The 21506-nt window shown below is 44.3% G+C and overlaps 1 protein-coding gene across 2 annotated transcripts in view; it reads right to left on the bottom strand.

Annotated features, from left to right (window-relative positions):
- The window catches only part of LOC119652801 (ras-related protein Rab-30), a 193940-nt gene that overhangs the window by 117614 nt on the left and 54820 nt on the right, over window positions 1–21506 (bottom strand). For both annotated transcript variants that reach the window (XM_038057124.1, XM_038057125.1), the window contains exon 2: window positions 9730–9789. The gene's annotated coding sequence lies outside the window, so the exon portion shown is untranslated. The remainder of the gene's footprint in view (window positions 1–9729; window positions 9790–21506) is intronic.

The following is a 21506-nucleotide window of genomic DNA, read 5'->3' as shown; positions in this document are numbered from 1 at the left end:
GATTTTGGAGATAGCAGCCGACACGACAGGAGACGACTTATTGTCCCAAATACGGATAGCACTCCAACATTCCCTCATAGCGAGGACACTAGCTCCTACGTAACTTTTGCTATGGAGTCCTTAGCCTCAGCGATCCAACGATGGAAGGTACTGGAAGATTTCACCCCAGTGATCATCAGTATAGTTCTTTCGAAGTGACGAACAGTCATTCCAAATTTTCTGACGTCCGGCAAACACCTACCGGGTGGAACATCAGGAAATCAGCGACCCTCAAGCGGGGTAAATCAGCGACAAGATCCAGGCTCAGACAGAAGAACTGGAACTGATTCGCTAGTTCATTCAACAATGAGCCTCATCACAACAGTCTGTAATGAATTGACCCCCAAAAAGGAAACTGTGTACCGTATCTGTGTATTAGGGGGCAGTTGAAATTGGAAGCCTATGAAGGAATTGCCTTAGATTTCGGCAAATTGTCCGGCGTGTAAGAGGCCAAGACAAGGGGCAGATCCGCAGAGCATAAGAGTGGGAAAAAGGAACTCCGCCATGAAATCAACTGACATAAGGAACGTTGATAGCAGGAGCTAATCAACGACGTAAACAGAGAACCATGGGGCCTTGGATATAAGCTGGTTACCAAAAAAACTCGGTACCCATCACCCTGTCAGCGATGATGGAAAAAATTGTACACGCCCTATCCACATTATCCGAACTAACGTTGTTGATGAATGAGTGAGTGCTGAGGAATTCCCATTCTTTATTGCAAAAGACCTAGAGGAGAGGGCCTTGTCCATGAAGCACAAAAAACAACCAGGATCGGATGGTATTTCCAGCGAAGTGTTGAAACTCGTACGTAAATACAAGCCAAATTCGCTAGTCAACGCATTCAAAGCATATTTGACAGCGGGTGTCCCTTCCTCGTTGGAAGTTTGCGAGACTTGTGCTGATAAACAAGGGTAAAGGCGACCCCGAGGTACAGTCAGCGTATCGTCCGCTCATTATGTTGGACACGACGGGGAAACTGCTTGAGAAGTTCATCAGCCCACAACTAACTGACTCACCAACACAATATGGATTTAGAATGGGGCGATCCACAAATTGAGAAGGTGGTCCAAACGATAAAACTGGCTGAGGCGCATAGTCGCCATTGTCGGCGAGTGGTGCTTATGACCCAAGATCTAAGTAACGCCTTCAATTATGCGGAGGGGTGCCACATCATCAAGGCGCTGGGGAATCGGTTCCATATTCCAGGATATCTATTGCGGATGCTGAGGAACTTTTTAAAGGACCGTGCCCTACTCTACAAGACCCGGGAAGGACAACGCAGAATGAAGGAAACATCTGGGCGGTTCAGTGATTTATTATTAGTCCGGACCTTTGGAACGCCTTATACGATGCTCTTCTACCACCTGAGATGCCTGACGAATCGCATCTGGTCGGATATGCAGATGATGTTTCGGCACTGGTTACCGCACGCATGATTGAGCAATCTGGGCGTGCATTGGGAATGGTGATGCGCGAGTAAGCAGATGGATTGCTGAACATAGATTCTCTTTAACTCTGAAGGAAAACCAAAGTCGTTGTACTGACCAAAGAGAGAGTTCCCACAGTTCTCCCTATTCAGGTTGGTGAAACCAAGATACTGTCGAAGACGGCGGTAAAATACCTGGGCATCATGATAAACACGAAAATGAGCTTCTCCGAACAGATTCGTAACACCATAGACAAGGATTCGACTAGAATGTTTGCGATTTGTCGGCTGATGTTCAATATCGGAGGTCCCTTGTTCGGTAGGTGTCGCTTGTTGATGAGCGCGGTTCAGTCCGTCCTCCTTTCGTATCATGGGTTGACTCCCTCAATAAGGAAATATATCACAACCGCCTAGCGTAAGTGCAAAGATGAGAGGCTCTCCGATTTGCGTCCGCCTATGGTACCGCCTCAGAACTACTAATACTTAATGGTGAAAGTGGGAGTTATTCTGATCGCTCTGCATGCTTCTAAGCGGAGGCTTATGGGAAAAAGAACTCAGAGGTAGATGGACCGTGCTTCTCACAAATGACGTGCGGTCGTGGTTCAATCGAAAGGACGCCCAGGTTGACTATTACCTAACCCAGCTGTTCAGCGGACATGGTTATTTTCAATTTTCCCTGCACACGATCGGGAAATTACGGTTGCTTGACATTGCAAGGATGCGATGGATGATGCCTGCTTCACCTTTTGTTTTTTGTAGAAGGTGGGAGCGTCATGGGCTTTCAATGGAAGGGCGTCGTGCATTCCGAAGCATCATAATTCAAGAGATGCTGCAGAGCGGGGACATGTGGAGCTGAATTCCACGTTACACTCAATGCATTCTTAAGGCGAAAAAGTGGGAGATGGTTAGGAGAAATGCCAGGGTAGCTGAGGCTCCTTTATTCCACGGGGTTTTGCTACTATATTGAATCAGGCCAAGCCTGATTTGTCAAACAATTCTGGGTTAGAGTCACGTCGCCCCCCCCCCCCCCCCCCATGGGGTTTTTAGCCGCCATTGTATCTGAGACAACAGTCCGGCAAATGCATTTCACCTCTCTACCCAAAAAAAGAGTATATCACTCGCTGCAGGCTTAAGGCTTCGTATTTCCACCACTCCGACCAAATCCGTGTGTTGTCATTGCCCAAAATATTTCCTTTTGTCCTTTCCCCCGTTCTGTCTTCAATTGTTACTTCTGTTAAGCTAACCACGACTTTCAAGGCATCCGAGTTATCTCGGAGAGCCGAAGATTGTACGGCTCCTCTGACATTCCTCGTGTCTCCTCTATAGCTAGGATCACTTGGTTGTATACAGGGTGCAGAGATTTCGTTTTTACAACAACGGGGACATCTACATTGTCGTGAGCGAACCAACAGTCTATCCTTCGATTGATTTTTGCATCCTTCTCATCAGGCAGAACCCGGGTTATCCAGCAGCATTGCTTCTTAAGGAACACAAAACAAGCTGCAACGTTCAAGTTACTTTGTCCCAGAAGGCTTGGAAGACATTATCTCACTTTAATTGTGCTAGGCTTTTAGCGGAGATCCTCTTCGACGACCAGTTTTTTCACTTAGACAAACAACTGACAACAGGACGATTGCCACGAATTCCCAAAAATTAACTTCTGAAACTTTTGAATGCTGGCGGGCGTTCTGGCAATACCCTCCTTCAGGTTATCTTTTTTGCCGGTGCTACACAATCTTTACTGGACTTGACCGACTCATTGTGCTTTACAAGGACATATGTATACGAAGAATCGAATGATTTCTGTCCACGAAGGCCCATCGCGAACACTTTAGATTATCGCGTTTCTTCGGTTATACTCTACCCTTGTTTTCAAAATTGTGACTGTTCGGATGTTAAAATGTTGTAAATGTTTTTCAGCTGTCCTGGAAAAGTGCACCCTTCAAAGCAACTGGCCCAACTTATAGGCATACAGGCTGAAGAAGAGTCTGAAGAGGCCAAAGAAGAGCCAGTATGCCTATATGTTACCATTTTGTTCTTGTAGCATTGTCCTGGGACCATAAATGCCATTGTTGGATGCGGATTATCCAAAAAGCATAATCTAATGGTCTTTGGCCTGTTTCCTTGAAAATAACTTAACTTATCTGTGGATAATATGAAAGAAATGATTTTCTGACTCAATGGCAAAATTTGCCTTGCACGGAAGCATTGAACTTAAAAACATGGGAAAGGGAAGATTCCGGGAATTCCGAACAGGGCTCTGAAGGTGGCGGTCAAGGCCAGACCAAGGTGGTTCGCAAGCACATTCGAATCGTGCATGGCGGAAAGAGTGTTTTCCGCCCAGTGAAAGAGGTGCTGCTACCGAAGCCCCGAAAACCACCCGGCGTGCCCTCTTCATATCGCCCTATTTGTCTCTTAGACACCATGGGGAAGATGTTGGAGAGGGTGATATACAACAGGCTGCTCCCGTTCATCGAGCTTGCGGGTGGTCTTTCAGAGTGGTAATATGGGTTTCGGCGAGCCCGTTCTACGGTCGATGCAGTAGCAAAGGTCGTGGAATTGGCTCGAAATGCAATGGCCATGGGCAAATGCTGTGCTCTGGTGACGCTGGACGTCAAAAATGCTTTTAACTCAGCCAACTGGGGCTGGATTAAGGGCGCTTTGGCCAAACTGGGTGTTCCTAGCTACTTGGCTCGGCTAATCGAGAGTTACTTTTCAGACAGACTTCTCTGGTACGAGACGGACGACGGGCCGAAGGAGTACATTGTGACAGCAGGTGTGCCTCAAGGTTCTGTATTGGGACCGCTGCTGTGGAACATAATGCACGACGGAGTGCTTGGCCTTCGCGTGCCGGAGGAGACAACGCTGATTGGTTTTGCGGACGACTTGGCGGTAGTTGCAATTGCAAAGCATCCCGAGGACGTGGAGCTTAATGCAAATGAAGCCATTCATACCATCAAGTCATGGTTACGAATGGCCAAGCTGGACCTGGCGGACGAAAAGATGGAGGCGGTCCTCATTACCAACCGTAGGAAGAATAACACGGTTACCATCCAGGTTGGTAATCGTGAGGTTTTTGGTCCACGGACTCCTCGTTTTGGGCTCAACATCTAAAGTTCAAAAATTAAAATAGGGACGAAATCGGCTCACGGTTTCATACCAGCGCAGAGGCAACTCATCAGATGCTGTCTCACCTCGTTAGATATAATTCGCACCCATGTGCCTACGAACCGCTGCGGTGATGCTGTTACCAGGGCAGAGGTGAGGCAGCCTCTGATGAGTTGCTTCTACCCTGAAAAATAAGTATCAATTAACTGTAAGCATTCCCATTGTTTGCCGCATTTGATAAAAAAGAAATAATATAATTTTGAGTATAGACTTTTTCTTCCGGTTTCAAATGGATCTGAATAATCCAATGAAACTTCTAGAAAATTCCAACCCCAACAAACTTCAAAAAATGAATAAACCCACATCACAATTTACCCAGAAAATACTAAATTCATGGCAGAATCCTGGTATTTTTAGCTTGAATGTTAAAAATAGTCCTTAACCGAGTTAATATGGCAAATATAGACACGTATCGATTTTTAAGGTTTTGTGTAAAACAAATCCTTATTAAAATCGATTCAATGCCTGTCTGTCTGTCTGTCACACGCATTTTTCTCCAAAACGGCTAAACGGATCCGAACGAAATTTGGTGGAAAGATGGGAGCTATGAAATCCCACGCATACAGCGAGTGGCATAAATTTAGGTGGAGTTTAAAGGGAGGCTCCCCGTACATGCCAAGGGGGGGTTTCAAAAATTTTTTTCACCGGATATAGTTGTGTAGGATATCAAATGAAAGGTCTCGATTTGTACTTTCCGAAGCTGACCTTAGTTTTGGCATAAATTGCAAAGTGCGTGAGTAAGGAGTCAAAATGTACGCACTTGGAGTGAGACAGGACTCATTTTCCGAAACTACCCAACCTAAAAATCCGAAAAAAATCAGGGTGGTGCGTCTAGATGAAATCTAGGCCTCAAAATATGTCCCATTCCGATATCTGCTCAAATAAACTTACTAATAGTATATTACTACTTTTTAGAAATTTACTGAAAAACCCCCCTTAAATTCATCCTAGGACTTCCGAATTTTGTATCAGCATAGAGGACAATATTTCGTATATACATGCAAAATTTCGTAGAAATCTGGCAATTAACGCCAAAGTTATAGTAGTTCAAACTTCCAATATCTCGAGTCAATGCTATAAGCCAATGGAGAACTACGTTATGCTCCTCACATAGGGAAACACAAAACCTTTTATACCTGAAGCGTCAAGCTTCCGGTTTCCCGACTTGTTTATATTTGATGTTGGTTAAATTGATGGCATTTTCTAATAATATTTAACTCAGGGTGTGAAGCGTATGAGGTTGACCATTATCAAGACAGGGCTTTCCATCAAATGATCTATTTAAATCGCTTTCTAGAAAATAGAGGGCAATGGGATTTTTGGCTATATTACACGGAGCTGCCGTGCACTCGTCGCTCCTCACATCTTTTTCTTTTTCTTCAGCCTTCAATTCACAAGCGAGGTCGGCTCGTCGTGATCGGTTTCGTCATTTTATTTTATCAAATGCCTGATCACCTTTAAATCCCCATCCAGTGTATGAAGCCACCATTGTTTTGGCCGGCTTTTTGGTTGCTTACCATTGACTTCCATGTTCTGACCAATACTGGTTGTTGAATTCTCGTTAGCGTGAATTACGTGACAACACAATCGAAAACGCCTCTGTCGCAGTTTTCCCACGATCGGTGCAAACCCATATTGATCGAGGATATTCTCATTTCAGACGTGATCAAAACGTGTCACACCACCAATGCAATGCAACATCTTCGTCCCGATTACCATAGGACGCCGTTCATTGTCCTTTATAGTCGGCTAACACTTAGAACTAAACAGAGGGGCAGACGGACAGCATTGCAGTAAATTTTAGATTTGGGACGTGCGCTGATACGTCGATCACAAAGAACACCAGTTGGGAAATGCCACTTTATCTAGGTTGTGTTAATGCGTGAAACAATTTCGTTACGCAGTTCTCCATTGGCTGATAGTATTGACTCGAGATATTTAAATCGCTGAGTTCTGGCAGTGGCAGTAACCTGCCCCTCGAGATATTTAAATCGCTGAGTTCTGGCAGTGGCAGTAACCTGCCCCTCGAGATATTTAAATCGCTGTCAATGGCAGTAACCTGCCCAGGAACTGAGCGATTTCAATATCTCGGGTCAATGCTATAAACCAATGGAGAACTACGTTATGCTCCTCATACAGGGAAACACAAAACCTTTCATACCTGAAGCGTCAAGCTTCCGGTTTCCCGACTTGTTTTTTATTATTTTTGATCATCAAAATAGCAGAAGGATTAAATGTTAAAGTCATCTTCAATATTTTATTATCTAAGAGTGGCTTTTGGCTTTGATTGATTTTTTTTTTTATTTATTAAAAATGTCATCCAGTGACAAGCCAGTTCCTGAATATTCAAAGCCATATGAAAATTGGACTGAGATGGTTTTTAAGGAATTTTTAGGCACATCACCCCATGAAAGAAACTTTTACTTTGGATTCAACCTTCTTTGAAATGAGGACAATATCTATCACTTAGACTAACGATAATTTGCGGGTGATATTTATCAAATTTTCAATTTGTAGAGAGGAGTCACATAGAAAACCCAGTTTTCCGGAGAATAACAGGTTTTCATTCCCCACTTAAACATTAAATTAAGAATAAATAGAAAAATCTGATTGAAAAAACTTTTTATCTATTTTTGCCCCAATTAAGAATTATTAAATGAGGTAATAGGAATACCCTTACCGTTAGCATAAACTAACCCTTAATTAATATTAGGGACAACTTTTAGGGAGGGTTTTTAGTCCTACTTGACACTCCTCGACCAGTAATTAGCTTCTAGTGGTATCTCCCAAAATAATTCCATTTCAAAGTTTTTGCCAACAGTAGTTGGGTTGCCTTAAAAGAATGTAAAAATCTTTGCATAAAATCCTGTCCCTTCGTCGATTTCCACATTCGCTTCACGTCTACCAGATCGTGCACAGCCAATTATTTTTGCAAAACATCAGTTGATTAACTGAAATCCTGAAAAATGTCAGTCAAGATAAAGAAAACCATCAAAAAATCACTACTCATCTGTAACATTGAGTTTGAGATGGAAAGGTTCTTTATCTTTTGCCTGCATCCAAAATCGCGTCGCTTCTGCTTCGAAAGTGATTTTGAAATCCAAGAAGGAATCGAAGGAACCATTCGCGTTTACCCACGCGGTACTGATGACAACATATTGGAAAACTGGATATCCGTCATAACCTCAGTAAGGACTAAATCAGAGTCGGATATTTACGCAAAGTTGGATCTGTCAATTCGGAGCTTCGATGGTCTCGAGAAAATCGAGAAGTTATCGGCGTATTACCGATTTCTTCACTCTCGAGAAGAAGTATGGGACATGTCTAAGTTCACCACCACCCAGAACATCCTGCAGCATGGGGGAAAATTTATCGGCCCAATGGGCACCCTAAAACTGTATCTGACTCTCAGTGTCCATTTAGATAGGACAGCGAATAGATGGATTTCATCAATCTATGACGCACCTGTTCGTAGGCGACTAAGGGAAATGTTAAAGAACAAAACTGGGGAGCAGAGGTTTGACATTATGTTCACCATTGGCAAGTGCCAATTCCAGGCACATAGGCAAGTTGTCAAGTGTCATCCGGTCGTCCAGGGCATACTCCAACGGAGTGATCCGCAATGCCAGTTGTTCGATTTACCCAATTTCCGACCTGACAGTTTTGAGAATCTGTTAATTGATTCATATATGGATTCGAGTTTATTCTGTAAAAGATGCTTTATTGATCGTAAGAAGGGAGCTTGGTCCTGTTGTAATGCGAAGAATAAATACGGAAGCTAACAACGACGAAGTCGTTAAAGGACCGCGGATTGCCTTTTCGTCAGAATAAGCTACTTCTGACAATAGGGAATTGTATACTGAAGAACCACCCAATTCTATTCACAACTTTTTTTATTGTAATTGTAGCACACTATATAACCAGCGGACAACATTTTGTTGGAGAAAAGTATTAACTCTCGCATAAGTACCACTAAGACACATTGTAGTATTATAACAGCAATAAATTCAGTTAAATGGTATCACCCACATTTTTATTCACTTCAATATGGAGGACTATTGCCCTCAGGCAGATTTATTCATAGAAGTCATGTAAAATCTTCTTTTCAGGTCTGCTGTGACTTGTTTAGCTTATGACTTCCTATCCGTCATCCGGTGATCTTCTACCACTATGGTCACTTTGATACTGGTGTCAGTGCCCTCCTATTTGTATGGATTCTAATGTCAAGTGACCGTAGTTTCTAGCATGATTTAGGTAGACGATTTACCAAGGATCAGTTTTGTTTTCAAAAAGCTCCTACAATGCTGGCTATTACACAAGTAAGGTCTGAAACTAACAAAGGTAGAACGTCAAAAGACGCTTGACAAAATCCCTGGATATTGGCCCTAGCATGATTTACGTGGACGATCTACCAAGGATCTAGTAAGTCCTAGTTTCAAAAAAGCTCCTACAATGCTGGCTATTAGTATTGACACCTACAAGTAAGGTCTGAAACCAACAAAGGTAGAACGTCAAAAGACGCTTGACAAAATCCCTGGGTATTAGCCCTAGCATAATTTAGGTGGACGATTTACCAAGGATCTACTAAGTCCTGTTTTCAAAAAAGCTCCTACAATGCTGGCTATTAGTATTGACAAGTAAGGTCTGAAACTAACAAAGGTAGAACGTCAAAGGACGCGCTTGGGTATTGGCCCGAAATGTACAAGGCGACTTTCCCAGCTATCTTTACAAGGACTCTGTCACACCGTGTCTGCCTGTCAGATGGTCGATCTGAGTTAAATAGGAGAAACATTCATTTCAGGAATGTCATGTCAAGTGTACCCATTTAAGATTTAATGTAATCACGCCCATTCTTCTGGATCTAACGTACATTCCACATGGCATAGCTCTATCGGCAACCTTTTCTGGTAATACTTGTTACTTTTTGTAAACAATGGAGGGTACTACTGAGCAGGTAACAATTGATTGGCGATAGGTTGTGACTTATAGTACAAAGGATCAATGAGTAGAATTGCTTTTACGGATATAACTTACTAGTTCTTAGAAATGTTGGATCGATTAGGACTATTAACAGCTCAGGAAAAAGGACTTACCTAATAAAAACACCATCCAAAAAAATTTACAGCATGCATTCCTGGTTATGGATGTTGTTTCTGTAAAAAAAAAGGAAAATTTCTTGTTTTAAAATTGGGTTTTGAGGATATTCTCTTATAACTTATTAGCTTAATATTATTTTTATTGTCCTAGAAGACGAGCTCACTAAGCAGTGTAAACGAAAGCAAAATGGGTATCGTTTGAAATGCTGCACGTGAAGTCCCTTCGGATGTCTTTATTTTACTTTTTTTTATGTTGAACACCTCTTTGCCTGGAATACGTGTGCCTACAATTGCCTGCAGTTCTAGGGTCCTTTCTGATTATAGAGCAACAAGCATCTCTTTCAGTTCCTCTACAACCTTTTGAGGATGCTCCATGCCTACGTTAGGCCTACTTGACGAAAAAACAGTCCTTTACTCCCAAAACCAAGTCGGATGGCAGCAGCATATCAGTTCAAAAGCTACCATCCTGAGATCTGCCTCAAAGTCCATAACTCGCTTAACAGCTATTGGCTTTTCGGATTGAGTTGTGTTCATCAGTCCTGCCAAGAGAGAGGTGGGAAGGGAAAGGGGATTCCTCCGGGTCCGAAGTTTTTGGACGCCCGATGTAAAAATGTCTACTTTAAGGGATGCTAGAGGGTAATTTTTACGCCAGAAACCCCATAACTTTTACCCTGGGCTCCATTTTTCCATAATTTTCAACCTTGGCCCCGGTTTTCTCTCCACGGCTCTGGTGGTCAAACCAGCAAATGCCTGACTATTCAATGTGTAGGTAGCTAGCGTATCAAACTATCGTTGTTACCGTCGACGTTAGAGTCATTTCCCATCGACTTCGACCAATCTTACTAAGTGAGTTCCTCTCCGCGTGAAGTAAATGCCCACTCCATTGAATATGCCTCTCTCACATTTTCCCACGATCCGAGATATTTAATTCACGACAGGCCGCTGTTATTGACAATGATAGTGCCTGTTTCATTGGGGTCAGTCTCAGACCGTGCTGCATGAGAAGATCACTCCATTTTTTAACAATTTGCTCGATATTAACTTTATTATGGGACGCTATTAAAATATCATCTGGATGGTGTCACAGTGTCCATAACGAAGCAAGTGTCCATAACGAATGAGAAGTGGCAAGAAGGCGCTTAGTTGACGAAAACCTACATAGATACGAAGCTACTCCGGATGTTTGCAAGAAGAGTATAGTCGAAATAAGAAGCATACTTCGTCAAACTCCACAAAGAATCGCTAGACTCCCTAAACCTGAACTAACGATAAGGGAAACGTAATTGTCTTCATGGGCAAACTAAGCAACGCAAGCCCGAGAATATGGATTTTAGCAAGTTGGTATTTCTTCCTTTACCATGAGATTCCTCGTTCACACCACACCTTCACAAATTTACCAGAAACCCCTCCCCCCACTTAAGTTCCTAGAAGCACAAAATTAGTATCAATATGGTTATAATATAGGACAGTTCTGGAAAGTTTGAAGGCAATCTAACTATTACTAACAAAGTTATAGAAAATCAAGTTTTTCCGACTTGTTTTCTATTCTGACTGATACTGTGCGTCATTTTCATTATCACCATATTTAATGGTGTGCAAGTGATGAGCCTTCAGCAACGAGATCACATAAGAAAGAACATGAACAGCCATGACCCAATGTGATTCGAATCTGATGCAATGAGATCCAGAGGCTGACACTCAACCAACTCCATCACTGCACCGTCAATACTTGAAACTTGGAGGGGAAAGCCATCACAAACGCACCGCGTGTCAGCCCCAAAGCTACCTCACTCTGTACCACCACAATCTCCTTCCTTGTGAGGCATAAAGAATGAATGAAACCCACATATTCTCAAAAATATGTCCGACACTAATAGACCACTTGGAAACTATCTACTTCAGCCCAACATTAAACTTTACAATGGACACAGGATCTAGTCTTTAGAGCGGGTCTTGTGCAAAAATGACTGACGGTTTCATCCATCGCAGAGGTGAGGCAGCGTCTGATGAGTGGCTTTTGCACTGCACAATGCCGTCAGTTATCTTTTTTAAATGTGGGTGCTAAGCCTCAAAATAGAGGGTCCGTGGACCAAAAAAAGGCCCGGAGAAATTTTCTCTCCAATTTATTCGGTTTGTCATCCAATGGATGCGAAATTTTTTTTCTTAATCCTTAAAGAAGGGTCGCATAAATGTTCAATTCATGAGGCCTTGAGTTTAGCATTTGGTTTTGACACACTCCATACTTCAAGTTCCTTCAACTTCCAACTATTATGCTGAAACGCAAAGATTCTTTTTACTATTTATTATTTTTATTAAGAACATCAAATTTAATTAAATCAAGAGGTACCAGGAATGGACGGTACCCTAAAATGATTTGAAGACATCTGAAGATGAAGAGGCTTTCAGTAAGGGCGAAATTGAAGTGAATGGGGGTCGTAAAAGTTGAGAGAACTGGCAAAAATGGAGAATTTAGTGAACATGGCGAAATGACTTCAAAAATGCCCAACGGTAATATTGCCGCTATTCTGAGGGATTTGTGGGAGAGGGTAGGTTGAAATTTACCACTTCGGAGGAGGTTGGAGCTACAAATTGGTGGTGCGAAATGGTAGAAGCAAGCATGACCTATTACGAAAAAACCAGCGAATGGGGTTTAAGCTAGGCTGTCACCATTTTTTTGACAGCTAGGGTTTCGAGATTTCTTTGGCATTCTCGCGCCAGTTAAGGTCTGGTGGGAAGGGTCTACTAGATTCAGAGCGTGCTATACTAGTTCTAAAATCGTTGACGGGGATACTCCTAGTATAAAGATGCTGATGTTTTTCAGCATAGCATTTAGTATGTTCTGCTGCACTCAGTAAGGCTAGTGGCTCGCCTACTACAAGTAGAGGCGATAGGACTCCATCCTGCAAACATCCCTACATATGGCAATATACGAAGTTTGATCACACAGATGTGCTTGAGTCTTCAACAATGATTGTAGAAATCTACATATCACGCCTTCTATACCGTGGATTCATTGATCCAAAGAAAGTGATATCAACGACGACTACAACGCCAGCCTTTTTGTCATTTATTGCAGATCACAAGGAGTGCTCAAAGTAAATCCTTTTAATGATCACCATCTATTTCATTTTTCGTCCCACGATATTGGTCGACACGGGGCACATGTTGAGATATAAATGTTATTCTAGGTGGTTGCTTGGGTGAAGGTGGGTGTGGGAAGATATTGAAGGTTCCTAACTCATACAACTATTGAACGACTACGTATCAAGGGTATAAACCTTGCTAATACCTTGCTAAAACCTTGCTGTCTGATACACTTGTTGAGTGGTGGTCTATTAATAACAACTCCAACATATCCACGCATTCATTAGTGTCTTTCTGTTTTTCTTTGTCAGTCGTTTCGATTTACAAACAATTTTCGGGGGGGGTTTGGGGGGTCTAAGGATAACTTCGCCTCCAACGTTACTACAATTTTTTGATGGTGATGTTGTTATTCACCATAATTGACGTGTCAAAATTTCAAAATGGAGTCTTATACAATTGCCCGGGACGGCGAGAGCTTCCGGGACGGAAACTGGATAGTGGCTGAAGAGGTGATAAAGCTACTATACAAGTTACTGCTGTAATGCTATTGTCGGAACTACCGCATTTAGGATATAATTCCGCCTCTCTCGTGGAAGTATCGAAGCAGTTCGCTGCAAAACCATTCGAGGCGAATGGCTGACCGATACATGAACATAGGGATGAAATCGCCATAGCTATGTTAAGATATAGTCGAAATAAGGCCATAAGGCCCCGAATATGACACCACCTCCTTGGATATAAATGACCTATGGCCCGCATCAGGTATGGACACTATGCAGCTCTACAATTAATGCTACAGCTTTTGGAAACTCGGAAATCACACGGAGTCTAGTGTCTTTTTTTTTTGTGCGTACACGGAGGTGGAAAATCTTAGAAAGACACATCCGCCGCAGCTCCGCCGCCCGAACGGCGGAACTACAGCGGGCGCGTGTGGGATTCACACCCACTAAAAACCACCCCCGGTCTCTCCAGCCCCAGCCCCGCGGGACCACCATTGAGGTATTACTTCGCGGGGTAGGTTTGCTCTTAGGCACTCATCCTTCTCCTATTTGCAGCTTTCCTCCTTTTTTGTTCCTTCAGCAACTCCTCCTACATTTGGATGATTGCGGAGCCAACCGCAAACCACTTCTCCTCGGACTCCAGCATCTCAGTAACCAAGTTCTCCGGGGTCCCGCTCCTGCCCAACACCTGGTTTAAGCTCCTTCTCTCCATCGCAAATCGTGGGCAGTGAAACATCACATGCTCTGGATCCTCCGGTATGTCATCGCATCTGGGACAGTGGGAGAATCATCCAACCCAAAGCGGTGCAGATACTGCCTGTAGCAACCACTGTGTCCCGTGAGGAACTGGGTAATGTGGTAGTTGGTCTCCCCATGTTTTCGCTCAAGCCACACCCTAATGTTGGGAATGAGCCTGTGCGTCCACCGACCTTTCGTAGACTCGTCCCATCTGCGTTGCCAGAGATCAAGCGACTCCGACCTTGCCGCATTTCTACGCTGTGCATGCCCATCCATACGTCTTGTATTGTACAGGACACTCATTTCTTTGGCCAGAATGTTAACCGGGATCATGCCTGCTACCACCAATACTGCCAAACCTGATGTGGTTCTAAAAGCACTGGAAACCCTCAAAGCCATCCGCCGGTAAACCGAGTTCACCTGCTTCCGTCTCTGAGAGTTTGCAAGCGCCTCTACCCACACAGGCGACGAGTAGAGCAGGATGGAGCGCACCATTCCGGCTAGCACCAACCTCCGGCAATGTTTCGGTCCACCAATATTTGGCAACATTTTTGCAAGTGCCGTGGTGGCACTGGCTGCCTTTTGGCATGCATACTCTAGGTGTTCCCTAAAGTTCAATTTGGTGTCAATTATTTCCCCCAGGTATTTGATAGCCGGCTTTGACACGACCGTATGTCCACCGACCTCCACTGTCACTGTGTTATTTTTCCTGCGGTTCGTTATTAAGACCGCTTCCATTTTCGCGTCCGCCAAGGTCACTCCAGCCTTTTCTAGCCAGGACTTTACCGCTTTGACTGTTTCCGTTGCGTAAACCTCCACATCTTCTGGGTGTTTTGCTGCAACAACCACAGCTAGGTCATCAGCAAAGCCGACAATCGTAGTCCCCTCTGGGACGGGAAGAGCAAGCACCCCATTATACATGATATTCCACAACAGGGGACCAAGTACCGATCCCTGTGGTACCTCGGCTGTGACAATGTACTCTTTGGGGCCCTCATCCATCCCGTACCAGAGAGTCCTCTCTGAGAGGTAGTTTTCCACCAAATCCGGGGACACCTATGTCAGCCAATGTCCCTTTAATTCTATTCCAGTTGGCCGAGTTGAATGCGTTTTTGACATCCAACGCCACCACGGCACAACAGCCGCAAGAAATCCGTGCACCTTTTGCCAGGTTTATCACCATGCCAATTGCGTCCACCGTAAAGTGGGCGCGTCGGAAACCAAACTGGCGTTCCGACAAACCATTGCTGGCTTCGACGATGGGCAGGAGTCTGTTGTAGATGACTCTCTCCATCATCTTCCCCATTGTATCCAACAGGCAGATAGGACGATACGACGCTGGGTTTCCAGGTGGCTTGCCAGGCTTCGGAAGCAACACCAACTTTTGCTTTTTCCACTGGGCAGGGAATATTCCTTCTTTTAGGCACGCCTCGAAGGTGTTGGCGAAAAGGTCGGGCCTAGTCTCCACTGCCAGTTTCAAAGCTCGGTTTGGGATGCCATCCAAACCTGGGCCCTTGTTGTCACCGAACCTACCACATATTTCCCGCAGCTCCTCCACAGTTACAGGCGGTATTATGCCGTCATTTAGCTGGACAAAAATTTGCCTTCCCCTGTTTTCGTGGTGAGGGAACAGAGTGGTAACAATCTGTTTCAGGAGGCGCGGACAGGTCACCTGGGGTGATTTCCGCAGCCTTTTCATCATCACTCTGTAAACCTCGCCCCAAGGGTTTATGTCGGCATGGTCGCACAGCTGTTCGAAGCAGTTCTTTTTGCTCCTCCGAATGGCTTCCTTTAGGCGGCCACGCAATTGCTTGTGTGCCTCCTCTCGATCGTCGCCACCGGGTTTTCCCCTGAGCCTCTGGCAAAGCCTCCTTGCCCGAAAACATGCGGCTCGCAAACTTGCGATTTCGTTGTTCCACCAGTAGTTGGGTTGCCTACTGGGGAGCAATCGCCTTCTGGGCATAGTAACATCGCATGCTTCCGTCACCCATCGAGTGATCTGGGTGGTTTTCTCTCCAGCTGTACCATTGAGGGATATGTCGAATTTAAGCACCGCGGAAAACGTGTCCCCCTCGAAAGCTTTCACTGTCCAGCAAAGCATACCACCCGGCATTCTGCGAAAACTCTTTTTCGAGCTCGATCCGCCCTTGATCTCTATGCAGATTGCCTGGTGGTCGCTGTGAGTATAGTCCTCACTGACATGCCAAGCGATTCTACTGGCTAAAGTGGCACTCACGTATGTCAGGTCCACTATAGACCCCAGGCCCCTTCCCCGGAAAGTGTACGAAGACCCAACATCCGCGAATGCTTCGAGGAGAACACGTCCCCTGACATTAATTATCCGGCTGCCCCATTCAAGAGCCCACGCATTGAAATCGCCTCCTATTATGATCGGCCAACGTCCTCTAGCATCCAAAACAAGAGCAGCAAGCATCCGGTCATACTCGGCGAGTGTAGCGCTGGTTGGAGCGTAGCAGCTGTAGATGTGGATGCCCTTCACCTTCGCTCTGATGACGCCCTCCTCCGGGTGCTCCATTATTTGCTGGAAGGCTTGTTCTCCACAAGTCCACAGCGCTGCTTGGCTCGTTTGGTCTTTGACCCAAACGCTACCACCGCCGTTTCGGTATGGTTCACTTAGTATGGCCACATCGATGTTTTTTTTTTCGCGGATGGTTTGCGCGAGTAGATCCTGCGCGGCCTCGCAGTGGTTGAGGTTGATTTGTATCAACCTCATCTGCGATTTGTGCTAAGGGCTCTCCTGTATTCCGGGCACCTGCTGCTGCCCGCAATGTGCCGATGGTCCACACTCTCCTTTCCTTTGCACAGTAGATAATTTGGGTCAGCTTTGCAGTCCTTGCTGATATGGCCTTCCACTCCGCATCTCCTGCATTGCTTTACCCTACGTTTACCCTACGTTTAGCATAATATAGCATTCATCAACGGGGTTAGTGGTGATGGCTTTGTGCTCCGCAGTTTTCGCTTACTCATCCTGGCTAACATGTCTTCCCCCCCACTTCCCAAAGGTACTCCTTCGCTTTTGGCTTTTGATGTGCTATAAATCATGCCGAAACCCATGTAATGATCCGTTCCCACTATCCAAGCAGCTATAGTAGAGTGTCTCCATAGAATTGGCTCACATGTGAGATTTTAACGCAAATCTTAGCTGATGAATTCCAAAATTAATTCATTGCTCCCCTCCTACTTCAGTTAATTCATATTTGCAATCACATTGTTAATTTTAATTATTTCAATCGCATAATTTCCATTAAATAAAAAAAATTCTTCCACCAGCCACTCTTATGAATTCCCACCCACCATGGATTCCACCCACAGCCACTTTGTTATCATTCTAATTGCGAAGAGAGTCAAACTATCACCATCTCGTCTTCCATACTTCGGGGCTAATTAACTTGACCTAATACAACATTTCCTCCCCGAAGCATCTGAACCTCGTGCAACCAAGATACAGCGCAAAATTAAATATGCACTTGAATAAATGATTTTTCTCGTAGGATCCAAGAACGACCTATGTATGTGTACTTGTCTTGCATTTTAAAAAGGAAATGATTAAAACATGTCTTTCTTCGACCTGCATAAGAACTCTGCAGCTGCACCGAGGAACTTCCTCACACTGGCAGCGACTATGACAACAATTGGTTATTCTAGAATGCTAAGGAGCATTGCAGATGGCGATAAGGCTGCTTCCCGGCAACTTGCAAATTTCTGAACTTGGTGCTGAGAATGGAGGAAATTTAAGTTTTTCTGGCCTTCACCAGAGAAATTGAATAGAAATGCCAAGGAAATTTCTTTTTTGATAGGCTATCCGCCATTGTAGGGAGAAGTTATGCAATAATAAAAGTTTTTTGCATTTAAGAAGGTAATTTATCATTTATTATCTTGCTGTGGGGCGGAAGTGTAGTTTCCAACGTGGGAAAATTTGTTTAGCACGTTCTATTAAGAGGGATTCCATCTCTAAGGTTTTTGCAATTTCCACGAGTGTACCGTTGCAAGATGAGTTGGGCTAACTATGGAATCTACTCCTCAATATATACCCCTATATGGATATATGGCAAGTGATGCATTACGGAAAACAGAAATTAATTCAGACCATTTCCACTCGAATGACCACATTAAATCGTCTCGGGGTTCCTTAAAGATGGTACCATTAAATTTGATTAAGTTTTAGGATTGGATTTAAGATGGAATTTAACTCGACCTTCCCTTTAATAGGGATCTTGAAAGTTAGAGCGATATATATTTCACATAAGACCTTGGGTGGTGGGCTATGGCAGATAGAATCGCTGAGCACTGGAAGTCCCTTCTCTCCCTTAGGTTTTAAAAGCTACAGTTTATGGTAGAAGTCCGTTCTGACCTCAAATGCATCGTTCTCTGCTCTGAGCAAATATTTTTACAAAATCCCCGTGTATTCCCCCACCTACAATGGTTTAAGTGTGTGGAGGAAACTGGTAGCCTATTGTAGCACCCCCTACCAAAGAATCGCTACAAAGAACCCAAACTTATACTTTCGGCTTCCACCACCAGTAGATTCTATCGGTATATATAGCAACCGGCAGACTAAATACAAGTCCATAGTGAGAGAGGGTGTTACTCAGTTTTCAGAGTCCTTAAATTGTCAGGATGGAAGGTAGCAGAACTTTCGACATGTACTGGGAATGATATACCAGGGTCACATATCGTGACAGTCTATTTCTTCAAAACCGCAGCTAGGGAGGAAAATTGAGCAACTTTTAAGCCTTACATTCGCCCATAATGAGGACCTCGACATACGATTATGGAGCGAAGGGTAAAGGCGAACTCCCGACGAGCAATCTCTGGAGCCAATACAAGCCACAAGCGGTGCAACCACCCCAGAACGATAACATCCTGTTCCATGTGCACAACGAGAAATCAGAAAAGATACTTTCGAAGACACACCGGATGGAAAATCTGCCTAGATCCCTGAAAGAATCGTTTAGTTTATCAATGCCGAAAAAGCAGAATTGAGTAAGGAACTGAATTTGCTGCTTATTGAGAACAAGATGTTGGATGAACTAGACTTCAATCTCCTAAGGCTCAAGGTAAACAACGAGTCTCAAAAGAGTGTTGGAGTAGAAGGTCGATATTTCGTCGTTAAAGAAGAACTCAAAGTAATAGGGTGGTCAATGGCCAACAGCACTATCATGACCGTACCTTTCAAGGAAGAAGTATCCACGTAATTTGAGACTCATCTTTTGAAAAAAACCAAGAGCTTTTATCATTTTTAAAACCAAATTGAAATACGTTTTTCACAGTTTCTGACTTTGGATCCTATGACTCTCCAAGTTCTATTGGAAATTGCCGGGAGAGAGTAATGGCAACGGAATACTTTCCAGGAGATGACAGCCGGATCCCACCGGAATTAGTCATCGAACTGATGAAGTCCTACTAAAGAAAGGCGCTTCCACTTCTCCTCGCTTGCAATGTCAAACCACATAATGAACTCTGGGAAAGCAGCGACTCCGTATTTTCTTGAATTTATCTTGAGCAATAGAGTAGAAATATATAATACAGGGAACATTTCATCATCCGTGACTAGCACCAGGCAACAGGTACTAAACATAACCCTAGGAAGTACCCGTCTGAAGGGCTGGCCAACTCTAAACTGTAACGAAAATTTTGTTTGAGAATCAAGGGATTCCTAAGTCTGTCATTCACTTAATGGCGGACCGGATCAGTTGGAAGGCAATGCACTTTCTCGGTTGTGGTCCGCGGAACCCTCGTCCTAGGGCAAACACCCAAGTTGCAAAGCATATGACTTGCGGTTTAGTCTAGGTCAGAGGCAACTCATCAAACGCTGCCTCATCTCTGGAATTGTTCGATTAATTAATATAAGGGAGCAAATGCCAACTTGTAACCACTTTGGTCACGCTACTCCCAGGGCAGAGGTGAGTCAGCATCGGGTGAATGGTAACTAATCCACGAGAATATATTGGGACTCCTATACAAGGCATGTGAGGAATAACATGACTCATCTAAATGTTGGCGGTGATACATCAGGAGATAATTGAAACCTTGGACATTAGTGAAGACTTGAATAATGTCGTAACGGAATTTTTGGGTGCGTTTAAGATTGTCAGTACATCAAAGAACCTTTATAGAAAAGGAGCCTAGCCACTGTATTTCGTTGTGACAGAGACTGCGTTGCGCTTGGCAAGACAACTGGCGGAGGTGCCCTAATAGTTGTTAAGTCCCATCTCCGTGCCGAAATCATCTTTTCCTCCTCCTCCTCCTCCTACGGTTCTGTTACCATACGTGTCCTTCCGCCAAACGTATGTCCCTTTATCATATCGTGTGTATATTTTCCCTGCCTAAGCCCGCCTTCTCTGTACGAGAATTTCTTCGACAGATTACCAGAGGCCCTAGCCGTTTTGTTTCCCTCACTTCCTTTCATCCTCTGTGGTGACTTTAATCTTCCTATGCTCTCCTGGCCCGTTACTCCTGGCCTTCCCTCCCTCCCTAATAACTCGATCCACCCTTCCCTTCCTCTATCCACTTTCATGTACACCTGTGGGGCCCTCCAATTTAACCTTTCTGGAAACCACTTAGATCGCACTCTTGACCTTGTCCTCTCCAATCTTCCTGTACGTTATCTTTCCCAATCCCTTCATGCTCCGTCTTACGTTGCCCCTGACACCCATCATCCTGTTCTCGAGTTCGATGTTCAGATATCCCGACTCCACTCTCCTGTCGCTCGCAAGCCTACCAAGTTCAACTTTCGTAAGGCGAACTTCAGCCCTGGCGTCAATCAACTGGGTCCCCCTGCTCTCTCCATTTACATGTGACCAAGCACTCAACACTTTCTATGCCATTTAATCTGATCTTCTTCCTTGTTACGTTCCCTCCTCTCCTAAGTGCTTACGCTCTTTCCTCGTCTGGTTCACTACTGAAATTTACATAAAACTACGTCAAAAACAGACTGCCAGAAAGAAGTTCCTGTCTTCTAGAAACGTTGCTGACTTAGTTTTTTTCAAATCCTTTCGTTCCTCGGTCAAATCTTTAATACGTAAGTCCAGACACGAATATTTGTCCAGCATGGAAGACTCATTAAAGCGCGGAAATCTGAAACCTTTCTGGTCCCCCATTCGCAACTCCCGCTACCCTGCCCAGTTATCCCCTCCTTCCATTAAATTCTCTGGCTTCTCAGCTAACTCACCCCAACGATCTTGTGATTTACTCTGCCGCTACTTTTCGTCAGTCTATGTTCCTCCCCCTTCCTCCAAATCCCTCTCCGATAGTAGATGTAGCCTGCCCCGCATCGCCTACCATTCCCCTTCTTACCCCTATCCTTGTCGAATACTTCATTGGCGAACTTGATGCCAAGGTCGGACCTGGCTACGATGGTCTTCCAAACCTCTTTTTGCTCAATACTAGTAAGTCCATCTCCCTTCCCCTATCTCTTATTTTCAACAAAAG

This window comes from Hermetia illucens, chromosome 3, assembly GCF_905115235.1.
Source record: "Hermetia illucens chromosome 3, iHerIll2.2.curated.20191125, whole genome shotgun sequence".
NCBI lineage: Eukaryota > Metazoa > Arthropoda > Insecta > Diptera > Stratiomyidae > Hermetia > Hermetia illucens.
The sequence above is the reverse complement of the archived record's forward strand: the minus strand, read 5'-3'. Positions and strand labels throughout refer to the sequence as shown.